The following is a 25,304-nucleotide window of genomic DNA, read 5'->3' on the forward strand; positions in this document are numbered from 1 at the left end:
ATCTAGACGTGTAAGCCAAGCAGTTTTAAAACATGTAACAATCAAGATTTAGGCATATTTGAATGCTGTCTACTCATTTAGCAAAAATTTTATGAGTTCCTACTGTGTGCCAGGTACTTAGAGCAGACAATTGCAAACAAACTAAAATCCCTGTTCTCATGGAATTTACAATCTAGTGGGGAAAACAAAACAAAACAAAAACAATAATAAACAAGCAAAAGTAAAGGGCATAGGGATGTTAAATGGTGGGAAGTGCTGTGGAATAAAATACGGCAGAAAGAAATCAGTTTGAAATAAGAGTGTCATCAAACCCCACTGACAAGGTGGTATTTGAGCAAGGACCTGAAGGACGTATAGAAGAGTGGCAAGCAGATACTAGCTGTAGGAGAAGTTCAGGCAGGCTGAGCAGAGTGCACAGTTTTGAGACAGGAGTGAGCATCCCTGTCATGTTCCAGGAATCGCTCTGTGGCCAGTAAGGCTAGAAGAGCAAGCAAGAGAAAAGAAATGGGTGTTGATATAAAAAAAATCATGGAATTTGGGAGGCAGATTGTGTAGGATCTTATAGAAGGATTTCAACTTTTGTTCTGAAGAGAAGTGGCAAAATCTGACTAAGGTTTTAGATGGATCATTCTGACTGTTGGATTTAAAAACAACCAAAGAGGACAAAGGCAGAATCTTAAAGGATTGTGCAGGGGACTGTGGTACTAATGTGAATAAGAAATGATGGTGTCTTGGAGTAGACTTAGAGTGGTGGAAATGGTGTGCTTTGTTGGATTTCAGATATCTGGTAGAGACAAAAGTAATTTTAATGAATAGGAAGTAATGCCTGAAAAGAGAGCAATCAATAAAGATGTGAAGTCTTTCTACTAAAGCAACTAGAGGACACGGTTGCTCTTTACTAAGGAGAAAACTGGAGGTCAGATATGGGGAGAAGATGAGGAGCTCAGTTTGAGATGTGTTAAGTCTTAGACATTCAAGAAAAGATGTCATTTGGAAATGTTAGTCTGGAGTTCAGAGACATCAGGGCTAGAGAAATCAAATTGTCAGTTTTCAATGACTAGAATCATAGACATTACTTAAAGCCATGAGGCTCAATCAAGCTCAATCTGTAGCTCCGAACATTTAGAGATCACAGAGACAGGGAAGATCCCCCGAAGGAGTTTAGAAGACTGGCATGTGAAGAAGGAGGATCGTTTGGAAGTCAAACCAAGAATGCATTTCAGAGAAACATTTAAAAAAAAAATGAAAAGAAGTTTTTGATAGGTTATATCTATTTACTAGAAATGCCCAAGTGAGTAGAAGGAAAGAGAAGGAGATATTTAGCCTTGGTTCTTTCAGTAACTGCCCTGTAAATACTTTCTCGGGAGTATGTTATACAACAGCCCTTTTGGTTGAACGGAGGGCTGAAGCATGTGCATGAAGTGATGAGTCATGTGGCTCTGTGACTCTCTGCCACAGAAATATCACCCTATCCACAAAATCAAACCCTTTGGAAAAGACCTGAAAGGAAACCTAGTTCAGTCTCACCTGCTATAAAATTCTCACCAGAGTCATCCAACAATTTTTCTTCATCATCTTTAATAACAGGCAATTTCAAATTTCTGAACAGCTCATGCATCTTTGCATCTCTCTAGAATCTCCAATAACAATGACAAGTCATTGCCATGGTACATGAATGAAGTGGATTGTGATGCAAGATTGTATTGATTCATAACTTTCTGAGTGGTTTTCAGTTTTCAGAGATTTATCCCAATCCAAACAGGCATTCATTCAAACAATACAGCATTTGCTTGATTGACATACTCATTTTCACTCCAAATGAGGTTTTTGGCTTTTCAAATGTTTGTTTCTTGGAACCCACACTGGTAGAAAATACTTTTAGCTTCTTTTAAGGATGTATGCTTAATGATGCTCTGATAAGAGAAATAGAAAGTTAAATAAGATGTCCAATTTCCATGATAGCATCCAGCTTCATAAGAAACAGATCTCATAGAGAACAGAGATGGTATCCTACCGGTTCTGAATGTATATGTGCCTGTCATTAAGAAAAAGCCTTCTCCATGTTTCCAAGTGTCACAATGAAATCGCATTTCAAATGGATTCAACAGGTGCCATATGTCATGCCTCTTCTTATAGGAGAAACTGCTGAGTTGTTCCAAACAGTGATGAAAATAACAAATGGGCTGAGTGAGCAATCGCAGTCAGGTCCTGAGGAGTGTAAAAAGCCCCAGATTCAGCTTCCAGGGGAGAGTGGAGTTACCTCCCACCATTCTTGAGGGACAGCCCTTCCATAATTGAACTCAGCCCTGGAGTGTAACTAGCTGAAACCAGCCACTGAAGGAATGGGAGCTCTGTGAGGAGGGGAGGGTGGGACAGGTAGTGCTTTCCTTCTCTTGCTTGCTGCCCATTGCCTGACACAGACTTTCTATTCCTTACCTCTGGGCAGTAGTGGCCAGTTAATAATGCACCTAGAATGTGAAGCGAAATCGGCACCATGTGCGGCTAGCAGTAGGTAATTACATTTCACTTGTTTAATTAAGTTTCACTTTCTGGTTGCCTTGGGGGAACTGTAGAAAAGGTCCCTGCCCCCCACATCCTTTTTTTTCTTTTTTTCCCCTCGCTAAAAACTGAGCAATGCCACATTATGTTGAAATGGACATGCTGTGTTTATGTTGGCTGAATTAAGCATCTATAATCATATATTTCCTCCTTTGTCTGTTTGTGCCACAATCTTAATAAGTGGGGACAGAAATTTCATTTAATGGAAACACAATTTTTCTGTTGTCTTATGGCTTATTTAAACCAGCTCATCTCCATTTGAACGCTACTCTGTGTTTCAGTCATCAGCTCAGCACTAATTGTTTTTCACCATTTCTTCAAATACCATGTGTTTTCCATGACAGTCCAAATAACTGACAATTTTGCTTCATCTATGAGGAAATTTGGTTTGACCTTCTAGGTTGTACACATATATGAAATTATAGATTAGGAATATACCCTTCCTAAGGAGCCTGGACAGAAGAAATGTGCCCTTTTTCACAGACTGCCTGTCTGTTCATGCATTCTCTTAAAAAAAATTCTCTGTGGCCCTATTATGTGAAAAAAAATAGATGATACACTCAGTGGGAGACTTATTTGTCAGTCAGGCTATGGCTTAGCAAGCCTTGGATATTTTTAAAAAGAATATAACTTACCTATTAATTTCATCACAGAGGGGCTCATTAGTATACACCTTTACATGTATATTCACTGAGGCATGTCTCTGGAAATACACCTACTGACACAAGGTAAAAAGCCTCTCATTGCATAAGAAACCTAGAATAGATACCTCCTGCCATTAAGCACCTAGGTATTAATATGCCAGTCCATATTTAGATGCTATTTCTGTGGTCAGAGCAGTATTTGAATCTTTGAAATACAATTAGTTAGTTAGAAAGAGATATGGCCAATTTCACTTTATCAGGGAAGTCCAGATTCCCACCAATATACTGTCCCTTCCTATCTTGCTTCTTTCCTTCCTTTCTTTCTCCCCTCTCCCAATATTCCAATACTGAAGACTGAACCACAGCCCTGTGCATGCTAGGCAAATGCTCAACCACTGAACTACACCCCCAGCCCTTTTTATTTTGACACAGGATCTTACTAAATTGTCCAGACTGACCTTGGACTTGTGATCCTCCTGCTTCAGCCTCCTAAGTGTGCTCCACTGTGCCCCACAATATATTGTTTCTTAAAGACTGCCACCCTGGCGAAGTCTAGCTTGGCACCAATAAGGGAGGGACATGTCGGTGTTCTCCTGCTGAATCATCTCTCAGCAGCACTCAGGTTAGGTTGTTCTTTTCTTTGAACAGGGCTTCTGTGTGCAGACTTCAGCACTGTGCAGCTACCTCATAAACCATATTCCAGTTACTCACTTAAAAGGCTACACTGCTTGCAGGAGCAATTCACAGGGATATACTATTGTTTATTCATCATATTTTTCTGCCTCATTCACTGCACCTCTCCTTTTCTATGCACCAGGGCAAGGGTAGGGCCCCACTTTTTTGTCCATTTTCACATACTGAAGGGCTTTGCAGTGAGTGCACTTGATCTGGCAAATGCTTGGCCTCTACTGTAGCTGTCTCTACCAAGTTCCTAATGAAACTCTACCGACGTTATGTGTTTCATATGCTGAAAAGTAAATTATACTATTTATTTATGTAACAGTTTGAAATGTATTGATTTCCTTAGGTTAATATTGTAGGCTTCAAATGGTTAAGTCCTATCTCTAACTTTTTGAAAGCCAGTGGGTCTTACTCCTCAAACTCTGCATCTGATGAAATGTAGTATGTTTTTTTTAATAGCTAAAGATTGGCACATTTAGTATATTAACTGTGTCTTTGCCAAATCAAATAAGCCCCCTGTGAAGAAACAAGATATGAAGTGTGGTGGCTACTTTTTAAGGTATTGGAAGTAATGACTTATAATACTTTTAACCTTTTAATTTCAGGAGCATCTTACAAAGTGACTTGGTATCACAACTCCTACTATATTACACTAGCTAATACTTACTTTGCACACCCTCCTTGATTGGTTTATAAACTATAACTTGAAACATCCAGTGTGCTAGAATGGATGAGGAGAGATTCCAAGATGGGTAAAATAAAGCTAAGGGAAATGAAAACGACTTGCCCTGCGTGACTAAGAGGGTCAGGAATAGAACTTGACTCCTAATAGAACACATTTTTGCGTGGGCGGCACAAAAGAACAGGACATGTTAACAATCAGAAAGAACTCAAGTTCAGCTATAAAGCATATTTGTACACACTGTTGCATATTGTGTTCAAATGAGTTATTTTTGCCTCAGTCTGTTCCAATGCACATTCCTGCAGGAGGTAGGTTTTGGTTTTGGAGATCTAACAGCGTGTGAGACTCTGAGTTTCCAGATACTGAACTGAGTAGGGGTCTGGGTCTTATAAAATTGAAAGGATATGTTCCACACTTTATAACTGATTTTGCAGCAGCTGATGACATCTTGGTTTGTGAGGGGGCTTTAGAAAGGAAATGTGAACTGTGCATCTAGCTAGGCACCTCCAGATAGCATACTTGGAGGTGAATATTTACAGAGGCCAGCAGGAGAAGCTCAGGAATCTTTGTCCACAACTCCGGTGATAGGATCTGGAGAAGTGATCTGACTCTTATTTGAAGTATAGTTAAAGTCAACATTTATGTCAGAGGGATTTCAGTTATCCACACAATTAATCAATCCAATAAGAGGGCATGCATTCAGGTCTCTTGATGCCAAAGTGGGTGCTCTCTTAATGATACCAACCTCCTTTACCACACACAGGGATCCTTGTGGCCACAGCAGCCTCCCCACACCTGGAGGGTCCAAGTACAGACTCAGGAGTTTCCCTTGTGCTTAGGGCACATTCCATCTTGCCCTTTCTCAGCACCACCTTAGTTGTCTCCCTGGGTGAGTCACATTGTCAGTGTGGAGTCACCTGCTTCTTGGGTCCTCATCCTTCACAGTGCACACCTGATTTCCTTTTAAGGTGCTCTGCCTGATTCATTAGTAATTTGTTGTTTTCTAAGATGAATATTTTTTGATTGAGAAACATTTTAGAAATGCTGAACATATCATCGTGATGAGATAACAATGACTAATATTGCTGTTAAATTGTTGGAGTGATAATGTTTTTAACCTTTTTGGAGTCTGAGTGTTTATTCCCATTTGTTTCTCTTGTCTTTTAAAATGGCCTTGTTGGCTTTGAAACATGAACTGTGTTGGTCTTTCTCCTTCCTACTTTTAGCCTGTGGGCAACATATTCAACAGATACCTGAATTAGATGTGGCATTTTGGAGAACATTTTTACCGATTTGGAATAAAAGAAAAGCTGAATAAATCACAATGATTAAAGAAGTCCTAGTACACCCACTCAGAGGGTAATTAAAGAACTCTCCGAATATAGCTATAGATATTAGAATACTATAGTGTACCCAAACCAATCTACTGCATAAGCTAGAAATTCCTGAACTTTTTAAAAAACTCCTGGATAACCTGAAATTAATATGATTACTATCAAACCTAGCCAAATAGAGATCAGTAAGCATATAGATGTAAACATGACAGGATTAAAAAGAAGCCAGAAAGACAGGAAGGTGAGATTTTAGTAAACCATGAAAACATGGCACTTGCAATCACTTTATCTAATAAAGTTTGCCATTGCTTGGGCGTTAAAGAAACAGAGCATTAAACAAAGATTAAAAAACAGTTTAAGAACAAATCGGGTCTAGAAGGGAAAAACAAGCAGAAACAAAGTCAGTGGTAATCAAAATCCTAGGGGATATTTTTTTCACTGTGATTTTTTTGGGGAATATTATTCATGCAAGAAATGATAATGCTAATTAGGGTTAAAGTTGATGTCTCAGAACATTATAAATGGCCTTAGATCAGCACAGTTCGAGAAGGAAAGAGGGTTAAGAATAGGTATGGTATGATGAAGAGTCTGCTACTCTCTGGTCCTTGGAGGAACTGTTCTTCTGTTATTCCAGGGCCGTCTGAGTCCTGTCTGGGCCTCATGGGGCACGTCGAGCTCCAGGCATTCTTGATTCTTCTGTCTTCTCTTCTACCACCATCCTGCTGGGGTGTTCTTCTCCATTGCACCAGCAACACGGAGTGATTTCACTCCCATGTGGCCACACATACCCATGGTCAAACCTTCATTTGTAGGAAGTCCTTGCATTAACTGGTTCTGAGGAATGTGGCATAGGTATCCCTAGGATAGTCTCTTGATGCATAAGCATGCTGTACAGGTGTTCAGCCACTTTTTTCCTTCCTGCCTCCTTAAAAGAATGATTGAATCAGAACATGACATACTGATGTTAAAAGAAAAATAATCACAAGTCAGTATCTTGAAAGTATGTCCTCAGGCTTTTCTTCAGGTATATTGAGCCATAAAAAGATGAAAGACTCCTTCTGCTGGACTCAGGCCCTGTCACTCATGTTGAACTTGTTGGGAGAAAGAGAGGTTGATACCCTTTAAAGAAAGGATCAAGGTCTTCCAGACTACTGACTGGCCTGATGACCATATCCTAACTTCTTTAGTGAGCTCACACTGCCCTGAACATTGGAGGTCGGCTCTCTCCTTGACTTCTGACTGTTTTTGTGTGTGTTGGAGGGATCTTATGAGTCATGATTAGCCTTTCCAGCCTGCTCGACTTTGAAGGAGCCTCTGTATTGTTGCTCAGAACGGGTTTTGCAAACAGTTGTCCTCAGCATACCCAAGGGAGTAAAGCAAGGCGATTCATAAATGGAAATTCTAGACAAACAGCTGAAGCTAAAGACACCTCGGTGTGTAAATACTTCCAGATGGAGGCAAGGTTCTCAATTGACTCTCCACAGTTTTCATTTTAAAGGGTTATTGGGAGGGAAGCTTCAGAGCAAAGTGCATTAGAATCATTTGTCCAGCTTTCCTTCCAAGTAACACTGACTTACAGTTGCAAGGGGAAAGCACTGTCTAAAAAATAAATCTTAATCTATTCCCTGTAGTCTATCAACACATGCTTTTCAGAAGAACACAAACAAAAAACCATCTGAGGAAAACAAGACTGAGTTGGTGGAACATCTTGAAGGGGGCTGGTTGTCTTTTAGGAAATTGAAAAGACATGCGGGGAACCTTGTGAAGACTCTGTGGTTGTTGAGTAGAGTAACAAAGGAGGAATTTCAAGGTATACTTGAAATAACACTCCACAATTATTTGTACCATAGGGTTGTTAGGTTTGTTTCCATGCTTTCAAAGAGTTCTGAACAGAATTAGTTGTTTTTTGTTTGTTTTTTTTTTTTTTTTTTTAATTCTTGGGCCACCTAAAAAGTGCTATTTGGACTATAACATACATATTCTTTTCTCCCACTCTACAAGCCCTCCTCCTTCTTCAGCTTCCTGTACAAAGAGCTAGGACATGAACATCTGCCTGAAGCAAAACCACATGTATTTCAACCAAATAAATACATAAAAAGGAACAAAAGTCCGAGTGTGCCATGTTGCTCTTATTCTTACCAGCTCCCTCTCATGAGGCCTCTCATTATTGTTATAATTCCTTGAGGGCCCTAGGCAGATGGGCCTCTGCTTATGGGTGATTTAGAAGCTGCTGATGGTGACTGGGGTGAAGCATGGAGAGACATTTAACTTCCATGCTCTTTGCATTAGACCACCTTCTCCTTGGTCTTAAATGTTTATTCAATAAATGAAGCTGGGCAGTGGTGGCACGTGGGCCATTGCAATCCAGAAGTGCATGTGATTTCCCTCTTTGGCAAAGCCCACTGCAAATCACAGCTAATGGGGACCCTTAAGAGAACATTCACCTCCCAGCTTCTGCTTCGCCAGGGCAGTGGGTAACAACAGGATGTGGGTTTTAAACACATGTAAGCTTCTTCAAGCTGCCTCTTTCGGTTTCATTCTTTTTTAAGGCACTAGAAAATATAATCCACGTTTTTTAAAGCAAACATATTTTTTCTTGCTATTAATGCATTTTTGTTTTTGTTTTTGTGGACACTCTATCCCATCCCAGGACTAGATTCTATTCAGGTACCGAGTGAGCACTGACATATGTTTAATTGGTACAATATGCAAATGAAAACATGGTATATTTATGAAACAGGCAGATTGTGATGCGTACTAAAGAAGTTTTACTTTCTGTAAATATGAAGATGGGTTGTGTTTGCCATTCATTGAGGCTCTTTTTAAAGTTCCTGTCCTACTGTACGTTGGTCTTAGCTGACAGTTGTAATGAATAGGACCCAAGATAAACTGATCATAGTAAAAATTAAAGACATTTAATTCTAAATTAATTTCTTTAAAAAGAAGTTGTGATATTGGAGCAGGCCCCCAAATTAGGATCCAGTGGACAGACCTGCAGAAAAGAGACATTAATGACTGGAGAAAAGGAAAAGGAACTTTCACTCTTGTATTTTTGTTGCTACTCCAACCCTCCTGCTTCCTTCACTCTCCTTTGCTCTTCTTCTTCCCGACATTTCTTTTCTTTCTGTGAATGATTGTTCCCTGTCCTATCTGTCTCACCTTCTTGCCTTGCTTTCTCCTGTTCTCCGTGCACTGGGAATAGGAAATACAAGGGATCATCAGGATTGATGAACAGAGAACTCTTACAATAGGGTTTTTTTGATTTAAAGTTTTGATTTGTTCTTGAACTGGAAACATGCACATGATAAAAGAGGAGGTTGCCTTTTCAATTCATATTGTCTTGAAAAACCAAAGGCTCTTTTTTAGTTTTTCTTCATAATGAAGACTTCCTTGGATTGTAGACTCTATAATTATGCTCACTGAACAAATACCTTGAAAAGGAAGTAATTCCAAATCATATATCAAAGATTCAATTTGACATGTGTTTGCTAAATGCCTTTCATGCCTATGCATTTTGTTTGTTCATTTATAATGAAAAGATACAGTGAAATCACATTCTGTGCCAGCACTATGCTCAGTTGAGAATCCAAAATTAAAGAAGCCCCAAGATTCCTGCTCTCAAGAATTTACAGTTTAAGGAGGGGGAAAAAAAGTATGAAAAGATCAATTTCAGGGAAACAAGAATGGGTTCTAAAAGCATAGAGAGCTGTGATTTTAAACAGAGGATGCAGACCAGTTATCTCTTGCTTAAGGGAATACATGGGCTACCGGAAATTTGGCAATAAAACAAAGTTTATATAAATTGCAACATTTTCCTACAACTCCACCATAAAATTGAAATGTTTTCCCACAGAAGAGCCTTTCAAAATGCTGAATGCAAAACTTGAGACTCACAGAAAATACTGTCTATATTTGGCCTGCCGGAAATTGTGTCTTACAAGGTAATCCCTGCTTTCATTTGCAGTTTCCCTCTCAACACTCCCCACCTTTCTTCTTGTAGCACTTTTCTGATTCTGGGATTGTCACTACCTTGGGTCAGGAAATATTCCTCTCTTTCTAACTGCGTCATCCTCTGTCTTCAGAGCTAGTCTCTGAATTTTAGTCCGACCTTCCTTCCTTCTTTCCTTCCATCTTTCTTTCCTTCCTTCCTTCTTTCCTTCCTTCCTTCCTTCTTTTCTTCTTCCCTTCCTTCCTATTGAGATACTTATGACATGTAACAGAGTCAAACAAGATATATTTCAGGATGATATGCTTAAGTGGCTTCAGATGTGTAAGATGAGTAGCTTCCTATCTTTATCTGTCCAGCTAGAGAATTAATTTAGGATGAGGAATGTCTGCAATTATTCATTCAATAAATAGTTATTGACTGCCTCCTATCTACAACAAGAAACACAGTTCCTAACATTATGAGCTTACCAGGTAGCATGGGAAGAAGACAAGGACTATATGTTCATTTATAAGACATTTTAAGTTTCTATGAATATATGTATAGGAGGAACCAACTTTGGAAGATGTATGAAGACCAGAAAGTCGTTGCTGGGGGTTGCTATTTAAGCTGAACTCTGAAGGATAAGAAGAAAATTCCTCCAGGCAAAGGGATGAACAAAGGCTCTGAGACAGGAAAAACTCCAGTGGTTTTAAAGAACTTTGAGGTCAGTGAGGCCATAGCAAAGATAGCAAAAGGGAGAGTACCATGGGAATGAAGGGAATTCAGCTCATGGACTTAGGAATCAGATTTCCAACTGGAATCCTAACTTTACAACTGTATTGGTGACAAATATATTTTATTTTTTTTCTTTTTTGATTCTTGGTGGACTTCAAATAACAGATAGTCTATTATTGTAACTCTTTAAAGGTGGAAGTTATCTGCACAAAACAAAAAGCCTGAAAAGTCAGTCCTGGATTAGTGTCACAGTCCTGGATTGGGGCAAGGCTCAGTGAGTTGGGGCAAGGCTCAGTGAGATTCACCAAGATCCAGGCTCTGTGTTCTGCCTTGCATTCCTGGCCTGTTTCTTTGTCATCCCTCATCTAAAAGTGGCTAATGCAGCTCCAGGCCACATTCAAGTAGGAGGAAGGAAACGTCTGATGTTAGGTGCATTTCACAGGAAAGTCAAAAGCTTCTTCTGCCTTTGTGTCATTGGCCAGAATCCATATAATATGAGGAAAAAAGAAAGTAAGAAAAAAAACATATATATATATATATATATATATATATATATATATATATATATATATATATATATATATATATATTCCAACCCTAATTATGCAGGCAAGTGAAGAGAAGATTGGGAATGTGCTTTGGACAGTGTCTGACATGGCCACTTTCTAGTTTTATGATTTTACACAAGTAACTCTATTTGCAGTTCCTCGTTTAAAAATGGGGATGATAAGGGTCTTCGCCTCAAAAGGTTGTTAGGAGTTAACTGAGATCATTTTTATACCCAGTACTAATTACCGTGCAATCAATAGGAATTCTGACATGATGCTTAACATTTTGCAGCAAGCTGCTCATGAAATGTTTTAAGCCATATTGATAATTTTGTGTTTATGAGAAAGTATTAAAGGAATTTAAAGGAGGTGTCATGATTATCTTTGTGTTTTCAAAGGAACCCTGAATTTATCCTCTGACAGGCATCTCTTGGGTAATTACATTGCAGACTTTAAGCACAATGCTTTCCTTACCTGTCTTTGCTCTCGGAAAACTTTGCCTTTTAATTCTTGTTTTGGCAATCTCAGTTGTTTTAAAATTAGAATCAAATGCAAGTGTTTGAGCTCCTTTGATTTTATTTTTTAAAGAACACTTCCACTTGGGACAATTTAATGCCAAAATATCAACACACTGCTATCAAGATTTTCAAAACCTATTTGACTGACACTGTGCCTACAAAATAGGAAAGAAATATTCCAAAGATTTTACTTCATTTATTGAACTACTACCCTAATATTAAGAACCATGGTAAGCTTACATGTTTAAAAAAAAAAAAAAAAAAAACAGAGCTGCAACATTCCTTTCACACTCCCACTCGCCCCTGAGGTTCTTCCACTTCCTTCCTATATCTTTTTTTAGAAGCGAGTGTGTTTTTCTCACGTCCGGCAACAAAGGATGTTTTGTGCTGCTACTGAGGTTTGTGTATGTGACTTACTTTAGAACTTTTTTCTAGAAAGTGCTGTTGTTATTTGCATAGAGTGAGTAGAACTTCATCATGAGTGAAAGTCTCAGACAGCCGTTTTTGTTTCTGTATGGATTTGCCACTATTGAACTTCAAATAACTTTCTCCTATTCCCATTAAGAAAATCCTAATAGAACCTGTTAAAATTCCTTCAAAAGTCCCACACAAGTTCTTATCTTTTAAAAACACTGTTTAAGCCATTTGTTCAGTATAGTGGATTGATTTTTTTCGTGCCTTCTTAATGACTCATCTCCTCCTTAAATACATGTGACAATGCCACACTGAAAAGGGGCCATAATGACTATCCAAAGGCTTTGGTGATTTTCTAAAAGAAAAACTATCTGGAGCAGTCCCTGTATACCATTGCAGCCATTAGATACTTAGATGTGAGACATTTCCAACTATTTATGATTTTCTGAGCAATGAGACAAAAGTAAAATAAACAGAATTCTCAGATGGCTTAGAATTATACCACAAATCCTATGAAAGAAGTCACCTTTCCATTGTCAAATGATATAAATCACTTAAAACAAGTGCTGGAATAGCTTTACCTTTTCTGAAGAAGACATAAGAGTTTACATCTCAAGTTTTCTGGCTCACAAAACAAAGATAAAAATGATACTAAACAAGGCTCTGAAGATTTTAGACACATTGTTAGTGCACTACGAGCAAAACCCCAGCAATCAATTTATTATGAAGAGGTGGTGCTTGCTTGATTACAAAGATAACAACCTTGCTCCCTCATAAACAAGATTGCATTGAAGATATTGTATCTGCTTTTAGTTAATCACAAGCCCCATAGTCTGGATAGAGTTTTCTTCTCCCTGGGGGTTTTGTAATGCCTCTTATGATGGCAGTAAGGAAGGGGAGCCAATAGGATTCCAAGATCAATTCAATTTCTAAATTCCTCAGCATTTGTCATGTTAGGTCAGCACATCTCAGGTGGCTTTCAATAGTTATTTTAGCATTGATTTTTCTTCTCTCAGGTTAAATCAAAAGAAGACTTAGAAAATCAAAGACGCTTTTCATTGATGTTGTCTCAAAAACAAAAGGAAGCTGTGATGTGGATAGGTTTGGGGTTCATCTTTACATGTGATGCAAAATCACTCTTTGTGTGAATCTCTTTCTTGTATTGAGTGTCTACTGTTTGTAGAGCCGTGGGCATTTTTGTGCTTAGGAGATTTTGCAAAAGAATTTTAAGGGGTACCTCTTGACTTTGAGGAGTTAAGTGTGTACTTAGACAAGATATTACAGCGGGAGTTTGTGGTATTATGAAAACCCAGGTTTTCTCATCAGTACCCTAAAATTGGATCCCCAATGCCTATTGAAAGAGCAACCTGTGAAAAGGTCTTGAAGATCCTCAGGTAATGGTAGTTCTTCATTAGAAAATGCAGATAATGAAGACACTTGCTATACAGAGGTAGCTTGCAAGGCTTTGCAGATCTTTAGAAAGATTTGCTTTTATTTAAGGAAAAGAGAAAACAAAGCACTTTGAGCAGAAGTATAATGAGGTTTCACTTATATTTTTAAAGGTTTACTCTGGATCTTATAGTATTTTAAATGTTTATTGCACTCTTTGAAAAATGATGGTCACTTGGATCAAATTTGTAACAGAAGTGGGGAGTGGATTCTGGATATATTTTGAAGATAGAGCCAGTAGGATTGCCAGTACATTGGAAATGGGGTGCCAAAGAGCAGAACCAAGAATAACTCAAAATGTGTGGTCTGTGCAGCTACAATTGCCATTTATTGAGCTGGAAAATATTATTATAATATCATGTTCAGTGTCTGGTAATAGAGGTAGTAAGAGAATTAGAAGTTTTGTTTTGGATGAAAGTATGACCTTCCTGTTAGACATCCAAGGGGAGATGTCAAGCAGGCAGGAAGATAAGTGAGCTGGAATTCATGAGTAAAGTCTGGCCTGAAAATGTACATTTGAATATTTAAGAATGTAAGACATAATGAAAATACCAAGAGAAGAAGCATAAAGGAAAGAAGATGTGTTTGGACTGAGTGCTGATACTTTGCAATATGTATAGTGAGGAAGATAATGTGGAAACAGCAAAGGAGACAGGAGTGTCAGGTGATGATGGTGGGGGGCACTAATGAGGAGATGATGCCCGAATAGTCAAGTAAAGAAAGAAAAAGGAGAGAGTCTGTCTGTGTCAACTGCTGCAAATAAATTTAGGTAAACTGAGGTCTGATAATTGACTAAGTGATTTTCAATTAGTGAGGTGCTGATAAACTGGTGCTCTGAAAACTAATAACAGCAAAATCCTAATTCAAAGTGTTTACCAATTTCCATGATGTAAATATTTGCATTATATTCAGTTTCAAGTTGCCATCAGCTTACAAAATCCCTGAATATTTAACAGTTGGCTCTCACTAGGTTCAACACACATTGCCTGCTCATAGGCCATTTTAGTGCAGGGTGGGAATTGGAGATTTATGAGATGAAAGGAGAAGAATTAGAGACTTGGGTATAGGTATTTTTAAGGAATTATACTATATAGAAATGAAGTGGTAACTGAATAAAGATTTCTAATCAAGAGATTTTTATTTTTTATTTTAAAAATAAGGGGGCTGGGATTGTGGCTCAGTGGTAGAGGGCTCGCCTAGCACGGGCAGGACCCAGGTTCGATCCTCAGCACCACATAAAAATAAAGGCATTGTGTTGTGTCCATATACACCTAAAAATTAAATATTAAAAAAATAGGAAATACAGCAGCATGTTTGTATGCAGGTAGGAATGACCCAATTAGATGGAGAAACAGGTAAAGAAGGAGAAAGCAGGGAGAATTGCTGGGGTGAACGCATTGAGTGGGAGAGAAAAAGAGGTTCAAATGCATAGGGAGGCAATGGTTTAGTTCCAGATAAGAACATGAGTTATAGAGAATAGAGCAGTGATATGTAATAGAAATATAGTGAAAGCCACGTATGTAATTTAAATTTTCTAGCAGCCATATTTAAAAAATAGAACACTCTTGGGAAATTAATTTTAATAATTATATTTGGTCCAATTTGTGCAAAATATTAAAACATAGTGCATATAAAACAATTACTGAGGAGAAATCCTGCATTCATTTTAAAAATCTGGTGTATTTTACACAAATGGTACACTTCAATTTGGACCATCCAGATTTCAGGTGTTCAGTAGTAGTGACTGACATATGGAAAAGACAGGTATAAATAATCAGTTACGTGGTCAGATACCTTGATGTGAGGTTGTTGGTGAGGTGAGTTTCTCTACTTTTTCACTGAGATGGAAAGCAAGTTCATTCAGAAATAGGGAGTAAGATTTAGGAAGAAGGTACTGGAGGTTTGAGGAGAGAGGAGATGGTGTGAAATAGTGACGTAGGCAAATGACAGTATATTAAAAACAGAAGAATGTGTGAGCACTGGTGCAGCACTCCTGTCCATTTGAGGTAAGTGGTCCAGAATTTAAAATGAGAGTAGTCATTCTGAGTATATGTTTTCTTTAGCCACCTTCTGCTCTGCAATGACAGAAGGGGTCGTCTGCAAAGTAGACAAAGTTGGATTTAAACAAGATGAAATTAATTGGAAAGGACTTTCCAATCTGTCACTTCAGCAAAAATGTTCAACCTTCCCGATAGGAAGCTTGACCTTTTTCCTTTCTGATCTAGATTTTATGCATGTGGGTTGGGGTGCATGAGATGTGTAGGCAGAGACTAAAAGCACAGTTTGTAGTTTTTGCCACTAAACTCCAGTCTTAGAATTCTTCTCTTATCAAACTCTTCTACAAACTCTTTCTCTAGGATCACTTATGTGCCCTCTTTCCTTAGAAGTCATCAAACCAATTTGTTATTTTTGTATGGTCTGGATTTGATATATATTTGTCAAGATTAAATGGAAGTGTTGAGCTACTCCATGTTTTTTGAAGGCTCCGAAGATGTTAATGAAGGCTTTCTGTTCTCTGCTTGTAACCTGAAGCTGCCAGTCAATAGAACAAATCAGAGAGTTTCCAGCAACACACTGAGGTCCTTATGTAAGAAGGATCACACGCAATTTTTGTCTTTGCAGAATTCCTCTCTGTATAATTATTCTTTTGATCATGCTACACATGAAAAGAAAAGCAACTGGGTATGAATCATGTCCTTGTTTCACTTGGAATTAACAATTGAAACAGGGTAAGGAGTCTGTGAGAATGCTGGTCTGAGGGAGGTGGTTCTCTGCTCTTAATTGACAAATTTTGTGCATTTTCATAAGGATACACTCAGCGCAAACCTCCAACTTTATATATTACATTGACAGTGTGAGAAACTGCAGTCCTAGATTTGCTACTGACTGCAGTGAATGCAGTTTGAACTGTGCATGTGGGAAGAGTTCATTATTTCTTGACAAATAGTTCAGGTACATTTGACTCCACTCAGACTCAACAATGCAGGAATTTTCTCATTGGTTTTATGTCAAAGGTATCAAGCACTTATTCTATGCTATACCTTAGACAGCTTTCAGAATTGGCAGTTTATGAAGGGAGTGATTGGATACATTCAGGAAGCAGATGACCTGCCTTCTCTTCTCTCTTCTATGACACCTCAGACAGAACAAGCACTTGATGCCTTGTGCTTCTACAGTATTTCCTACGTACTCCAACCATGTCCCAAAATGTGAGATCCCTTTCCGAACTTCATGTTTTTGCATGTGGTGTAGTTCTGTATTCCCTACCATAAGCATCTCCTTACACAATCAAATGTTCTTTAACAACAGGTGTATTCCTATATCTCTGAACACAGCATCATTGGCCACTTTTATCCTTGTGAGAACTTTACAGAATGTTCTTGCACAAACTAAGATGGCTATGATGTCACTAGGTGATATAATCTTACGGGACCACTATCATATGTGCAGGATTATTGACTGAACTGTCATCATACAGCCCTGCACTGTACTTCAAAATCCAGTAAATATCCACATGAGATGTTTTGAAGAGGAGATAGCCTTCCCTGAATTAATCCTCTTTCTAACCAGTCCCAACATACTTGGTTTATGCTTCATTTTTGCTTCTGATCCAATTCTTTTTTTTTTTTTGGGGGGGGGATACCAGGGATTGAACTCAAGGGCACTCAACCACTTAACCATTTCCCCAGCCCTATTTTTATATTTTATTTAGAGACAGGGTCTCACTGAGTTGCTTAGCACCTCACTATTGCTGAGGCTAGCTTTGAATCAGGGATCTTCTGGCCTCAATCTCCGGAGCCACACTGGGATTACAAGCATGGGCCACTACACCCGGCCTGATCCAATTCTTTCTTTACCTGTTGGTGTCATTCATAGAGTTTAGTGATCTCCAGCATAGGGACCATCAGTCCTTTTGTGTTTGTAATGTCTGACATAGTACCTAGAATGTGGTAATTCTTTCCATTTTTGTTGAATGTGAAATGCCAAGCATGTGGTTCGGGTGAACATAAAAAAAGCCAGTTTTATAGCTCATTTAAATTTGTATTGAAGTAAATCAACCAAATTGTACATTTCAAAATGAGACCTCAAAGTTGAGGGTATACATAAAGCATAAAGTTTATATAAAGGATGTCACCTTTTGTCCCACATGGAAATTAAACTGAAAAGAAATCTAAAAATCCATTTGTAGATAATTTCAATTTGAGGCTTACAGTTATGTAAGAATGATGTATTTAAGGTTTAATAACTAAGTTTTATGTAGACTCTTGTTTGGGAAAGCATTAATATGCCATAAATTGTGATTTTTACAAACATTCTTATACCCTGTCCAGAGTGACATTTTAATACTGCCAACAGACTTTCCCCTGAACAAGAAAATGCTAAAATTGACAAGATAATCTAGCTAGGCATGTTTTGTTTTGGAAATCTTCTATTTTTCTCAATGCTCCTTGAATTTATTTTTATAAATTCTTTGCAAAACTCAAGGAAAAATTGATCTTTTGAGAGATACCTTGAATGCTACATTCTGTCTATCCAAGGAGTATTGAGTTTGTTGTTGATACCAGTTTCATTGACTTTTGTTGTTCTTATACGTTTCTACAGTTCAGTATAGATGTGTTATTAATCTTATGTCTAATGTGGGACATTTTAATAAAACGTTTGTTATATTTCTATTGGCTAAAGTAGTTTTTTTAGTGTGTCACGAGTGTCTTTGGGTATGTCATTTTCTTTTGCTTGACTGTGAATTTCCAAATACTAAGCATTTCAAGTTAGACGGATGGATTGGATAGATGAATAAATGGATGATGGTAGAGTAGTGTATGTGTGCTTGCAGAGTACTAGTGTTGTGTTCAAGTCACAGCTTTTGTTACCTACTACCTCCCTGGGCTATATCAAATTATTAATATAATTCTGTTTCTTCAATGTGATGATAGTTCTACACAGGGTTGTAGAGATTAAATGAAATAATGCATATGAAGAAGTTTGCTTTTATAACTGGCACGTGGATAACTGACACATAGTAAGTGCTCACACATGTTGGTTGTTGTTACTCTTAACAATAAATGACTATAACCATATAACCCATTTTATGACATAAGGACAAATTAAATACAAATTATGAATGTGCTGATTGTAGTCCATTTGGGAATACCAGTAATTTTCTAATCATTACAGCTTATGTTTTTTTTTTCTCCATAAGAATATGAAAAGTATAATAACCAGGGGTCTCCTCAACTACTTATAGAATTACAAGAATTAAATATAATGTTCTTATGCTTTATACCATAAAACAATAGATGGTTGTATTATGTACTCTGTCTGATTAAAGCAACATCACTGTAGCTTATAAATTCTAGATGAGTGTTCTTAAAGCAGATATCTTTCCTCCAGGGTGACACTAAGGTTTCCAAGGGGAGTGAATCCTAAAACATCTGGAATCTGGTTAAGACCAGTAGGCAACAAAAGTTTTTACTAACTTTGACTCCAGTAAATACAATTTTTAGGCAAAGAAATAAGGCCAGCGATGTCTGCATTGGAGTCAGTGTCCCAAAGTTCGTCCGCGCAGAGAAAGGCTCCAAGGATGGTTGATCTGAAGGCACTTTTCAGCTTTTCTCATTGTTTTAACATTTGGGTCTTCCTTGTTGGTAGCGTGGGGCAAACAGCAGCTTGTGGCTGATGAGGAAGGGCGGTGGATCCCTCAGGTGACTGCTCTAGGGAGTCCGAGTGTCAGCTGGGCTCCAGCCGGGTTTGGCGCGCGTGCACACGCGCATACTGTTTTGAACTCGAGCTACGCCTCCGGCTTTCTTTCCACCCGAGTTCTGTTTGTGTGGAGCTGGCCTCTTTGCAGGAAGCGCCTGCCATTTAAGGAGTGCAAGCAGTTCCCCACAGCCAAACCCCCTCCCCCGCCCCCGGCTTTGCTTCCTCCTCATTGGCCTGGAGGCCACCGGGGCTTATCCCAGCGAAGGTTCGCATTTTAAAAATGTCTTCTTTTGTCAGCTTGATATTTTCCAGAATTTAAAAGCGGAAAGGCAGAAAGGAGAACAAGGAAGCTATTAAAGATATATTAAATAAACTCTACTGGGAGCAAGTGTGTGTTTAAGAGAGAATCTGTAACTTTTGCAAGGGAAGTTTTGGTGATTGCTTATTATTTTAACAAAGAGGTGTGTGTGTGTGTGTGTGTGTGTGTGTGTGTGTGTGTGTCCCTGAACTGGAGAAGCAGATGTTTAAAAGAGACTGGCAGGAAGCAGCTCTGACAAATGAAAGGATTTTTGATTGAATTCATGAGCTAAAGTTTCCTGCCAGTAATTCATTCAACCCTAGGCTACATAAAAGAAAACTCCATATAATTGAAGTTTAATCGCCCAACTTTTAAACATAGAAGCAGAACAGGGAAGTGTAGTTGCCACAGGTAAAACTAAAGTAATGCTGTATGCCGATTTTAGATTATTATTTATTGGTAGTTTAAAAAATTATGACTCCCTTCCCTTTATCTTGCTCCTCCTTTCTGGGTGCTTTGGTGCCAGAGGCTACCCCTTATTGTCTGTATAAGTTAAAATCCTTGGTGCAGATTTTTTTTTTTTTCTTAAGCTGTTTTGAGAGCAGGTGCAGATGGCTTTCATGAAGTGAGCCAATTGAAATGCTCTGTTTCAGCCTGCAGAAACTAAAGTGTTTAAAAATGAAACAACTGTGTTTTGTGCTGTACCTATAATTCAGCTGGAAAATGTTTTCCCTGTTTTATGATGAAATCTGCCACCTCTGTTTCTCTTTTTTAATGAATTTGGTTTGTTTTCAGCCTTAAGGAAATCTTGTCACTAAAATCCACCCTCACAACTCCTCCAATATTTTTCAGTCTGATGATTTCACAATCGGAGCCATTGCAAAATAAGGGTAAATGGGCATTTAAAAATCTCAGGAGATTTTTAAGAAGTTTTCTTTTCTTGTTTTTTTCATAGTATAGTCAAGTAAATAGCTGCAGGAAGACTCAAAATGTTGAGACTGCTGTACCTATTCATAAACATAGTATGAATTAACCTAATTTTCTTTATCAAGTCTTATAATTTTAAACCAAGCAGCAGAAAGTGGAGAGTCACTATATCCTGAAAACTCTTGTTTTGCTGTTTGCATTATTGAGTCCTTCTGGAAAACAGTAGAGTGAATTTATTCCCTAGGAATCCAGAAAGCTCTAGAGGCCTGGCTATAGCAGTGATGCACGTTAGCTTTTGCTCCAATCACAGCCCAGTGGGCACTAATGCAAAGGCATGAAACAGGTAACCATGACCAAAAGTCAGAGTCACTAATTTGCTGAACACTGAAATGAAAACAAAAAAACAAACAAAAAAAAAAACAAATATTAATGTTGTACCTGTACCAAAACATATCCAAAAATAGATCAAATGAAATAGCTCAAACCAGAAAGATACTTTCATATTTTCTAAAACCATTGAACAGAGCAAAACTAGGATTTAAAAAAAAAAAAAATCCACCAATATAACCTAATACAAACAAGGGGCCAGTTGCTTTGGATCTGTGCACTGGCATCTTTTATGAGATCCCAGCAGGAAGCGAAGAGTTTGGACTTTGCTCTTCTGTTGACCTTCCTCATAATGACTGTCCCAGGGACAGCCAGGGTTAACAAGCAATACTTGTAATGTTGTTGGACACAGAAACCAATAGGCAAGGTTTCTTACTCTTGGTACTATGCACATTTCAGATTAAGTAAGTCCTTTTTGTGTGAGGGTGTCCTGTGCATTGTAGGATTTTTAGCAGTGTCTCTGGCCTTTACCCACAAAGTGACAGCAGGTCTCCATGCTCCAGTTATAACCATCCAGGGAATGTCTCCAGACATTGCCTGATGTCTCCTGGGGAGGGGGGAGATAATCACCCCTGTTGAGAACCACTGCAACATTATAGTTATCAGCCTCCCACATTGTTTCAAAAGGGTTTTCCAGTAGATGTTAGAAAGAAAAGCTATATGCTTCCCTTCCCAGAAGGACCACCTAGTAGAAAAGAAAATGCAATCTCTATAAGTCAGCATTTCTGAGTTGGTTTCTTTGCTAAAGCAAGATAGCCTTTATGTTGAAAAGACAATGTATGCTACTATCAGGAGGCAGAAATAATGAAAATCCTGTTATTGAAGACATTTTTAAATATATATTTCAAATTTAAATATATATTTCAAATATAAATTTTTACAAATGTGTATTTGTAAATATAAATCTTATTTGACAACAACTTAAGATGCTAGATATCAAATGATTCCAGAATCTTCTGACTGCACTGCAATCAGTGTTTATCCTCATATTCTGAAAGGATTTTCAGAAACATTTAAATATGTTGAGTCTAATAGTGTTTCTAGTTCACCATGTAGGGAGAAGCTGTGTGATCCAGGCAGCTTGCATACCCTACGGTGAATTATTATATATTAAAGTGCTATTTCAGGAGAATTAGACATCTTAATTATAACTTTATTTTTAGTTTGTGTATATAGTGTATGGTTTTGAAATGAAATTTATAGTTATTCTGCACTTCAATGAGACTTTTCATTTTTGTATAATATAATAGTATCTTTCCATTGGCAGTTTTCATTTGGTAGGAAGACTCATTTGTACATCAGAGAATTATTTGGAATAGTGGATCTTGCCAAGATAATAATGTGGTAATTGCGTTTAAAATTGAGCTGTGCCAAAGCATTGCAAAAATAATAATAACTCCACTAAATATATAACACTGACATAGACAGTTCATCAGCTTTTCTTCATACTGTTAAAAACAAACCAAATTTCTATTTTTTGTACATGAGGAAAACCTGGGGAAAGAATAAGCACAGTATAAAATTGAGTTTTCTAAATGGTATATTTTAATGGTGACTTAGCTTCCTAAGGCACAGACCCTTAGTTTTTATTTGCTTTTTGTCTTTGCATATAGATTACAGTCAAAGAATGGCATATCAACCAAGGAAAAGGTTATTGGTTAATATTTCCTCATAGACTGTATCACTGATGATGATGCCTGTGAAGCTTGTAATGAGAAACATTCCCTTAATCATAATTGATCTCCACAACCACCCTGTTCAGAATCAATAGTTTCCCTGTTTTACCAATGAGAAGAACATAGCTGTGAAATGTTGAGAAGGGATGGGGATGTTGCTCAGTGGTAGAGGACATGCTTAGCACATGTGAGGCCCTGAGTTCAATCCCTGACACCAAAACAAAAATGTTAAGAAGACATGAATAGGTCAACACAGCTATGGCAATGAGTGGTAGAAGGTGTTGGGAGAGAGTATACCACTCTGTGAGAACTTACTGGTGTACCCTCACTGACCGCCATTCAATTCAGTGACATCACCCTCATTCTCAACTGGGATGTAGATACCATTGTTCTGTTTCCTTATGGTAAAACACATATTCCACTTGGATTTTCCACCTGGAATTCCACAGATTCCACATGGAAATTCCAAGTGGACAATCAGTAAATGGTAGCCCAAACATTTGAAACCAAGACTTCCAACTTCTTTTTTTCTTGATTTTTCCTATGTCTTGAATTCAGAAACATAAAAAAAATCCTCAAGATATATCAATTCACATTTATTAATATATAAATTCTGAACCATGAGAATGTATAATCACAGTCCAGCCTAAGTTTTTAGGAAATCCTGAGCTCAAAAAGTTCTTGATTCTGGGGCTGGGATTGTGGCTCCACGGTAGAGCGCTTACCTAGCATGTGTGAAGTGCTGGGTTTGATCCTCAGAATCACATAAAAATAAATAAATAAAATAAAGATATTGTGTCTAACTACAACTAAAAAATAATATTTAAAAATAATTCTTGATTCTGTCCCAGCAATCTGTTCTTACTTTGAAATTGATAAGAATATCCATAGGCTTTGCCTCACTCCCTTTGAGGCTTCCTGAGGAGAGCAACCTTGGAAAAATAATAGCCTTGATGGTGATATCCTTCAATAAGAATAAATAGCTGTTCACTTCTCTCTTTTTCTTGGTCATCACCCAGGAAGAAAATTCATCTCAGGGAGCTGCAACCTAGAGCCTTTTCTGTCTCTTTCCAAATAGTAAGTCATCCAGACTTACCACTCATTCTCTGTTAGACCTTTAGAAAAACAGCATAGCACTGACTTTAAGGTGGCCAAAGGATTGAGATGTACCACATCATTGTAATCAAGCATGGGAGACCAAGTATTCAGTGGTCCAATTCTGACTTCATCAGCACAGTTTGCATCTTAGTTGCAATTCTAGTTGTTTCTTGTCCTGGTTGGTGAGTCTGTGTCCCTCTAGTGTACCACTTCTATCACCTGTTGTTTCTAACTGAGACTCTGACCAAAAAACATCTTTGTTTTGTTTTATCCACATATTCCTGAAGCCCAAAGCAGCTACTTACTTCTTTGGACAATAGACCTTCAAAAATTCTGTTTTTGAACTCCTTGCTTGGTTCTGTTTCTGCAAAAACCTTCCATTCAACTGTATTCAGTCAATGACTCAGTAATGTTCTGCCTCGTTTGGTAAACAGATTCTTTATCTGCCCAACTCTGTTCTTACCAGACAAATAAATTCACCTTTCTTGACTTTGCTCTTCTAAGTAATTTCTGGCCAGTTAAAATATTTGCAAACCTAACCTCTATAAAGGATTTTTTTTTTTCCTTCAGCAAGAATAGCTAAAATGACACCTAACTTTGACTGGGCGGGGGGCGGGGGGGGGGGGGATGTTACAGATTCAGGAGTTGAACGTAAACTTCTTCGTGAGGGAGTTTGGAAAACCAACAACCACAGCAATCACAGCCATGCAGTTGTGGAGACCAGGAGACTTGAACTCACAAGGGAGATTTCATTCAAAATCAGGTTCTTTTTCTCTGGTCTCACAAATTATTTCCAGAGGTTAGCTACTTATAGAAAAAATAAATCTTCTCTTGCTTGGAAGTAAAAGCTATGTTATATGACTTGAAACATAACACAAATATTCCCTGGCTGATTTTAATTTTGTGTCTGCTGAGCTTAATATCACTCTTTTCCTTTACATAAAACCCCTCACCAATTTCATATGTGATGTGTCCTAGCATGAAATGCTTAAATCAAACTCTATAATACTGTAAATAACAGTTTTATTGTCTTTTTCATATTAATGGAACCCACAGCTAAACAACTAAAGCTCTGTACTAATTGCTTCTCCTCAGAGCTGGATATTCCAGGTCTAATTCTCTCTAGAACACCAGCTGGCATGGAGGGGATGCAAAAGTTTCTTTGGTTACTTTAACTACTTAGATACTAATTTAGGGGCCTGGGAAGTGTTTCGCAGTGTCCATACAGGCAGAATAGAGCAAAATGTTGAGCAATTTCCCAAATTTTGTCAATGTAGTTAAGTCAATTCAGTTAATGTTGTTTTAGTTAAAACAAGTTTTAGTTGTCAGGATGCATACAAAGTGTTGGTTGAAATAAACATTAGCCTAGCAGATTGTTTTCATTGTGCAAGCATTCCAAGTTAAGACGAAGGTGTGAAATGTGTAATCTGTGAGTTTTAAAGAAACTGTGCAAGCCATAAAAGATTATGTAGTATTCCAAATATGTTATATGCACAGATTCTATACATGACTATTATATTAATGAATGAAGGAGTTGTTAAATTGTTAAACTTTTTAATCATTTTGGTTTGTATATGATTCACTAGTTAAATTTCATATTGCTGATGAAAGTGAATTTTATAAATTTTCTTCCTTATGTAGCTCCTCCTTTAGATATTTAGATATTCTACTCTGCAAATAATGACTTAAACAATCCCTTCCTTTGGCCCTGATATTGCATGCATTT

General features: G+C 37.8%; 1 protein-coding gene across 1 annotated transcript in view; it reads left to right on the forward strand.

Annotated features, from left to right (window-relative positions):
- The window catches only part of Maml2 (mastermind like transcriptional coactivator 2), a 325,301-nt gene that overhangs the window by 67,334 nt on the left and 232,663 nt on the right, over positions 1–25,304 (forward strand). The window lies entirely within an intron of this gene.

The sequence above is a fragment of the Callospermophilus lateralis genome, chromosome 2, assembly GCF_048772815.1.
Source record: "Callospermophilus lateralis isolate mCalLat2 chromosome 2, mCalLat2.hap1, whole genome shotgun sequence".
In the NCBI taxonomy this organism is placed as follows: Eukaryota; Metazoa; Chordata; class Mammalia; order Rodentia; family Sciuridae; genus Callospermophilus; species Callospermophilus lateralis.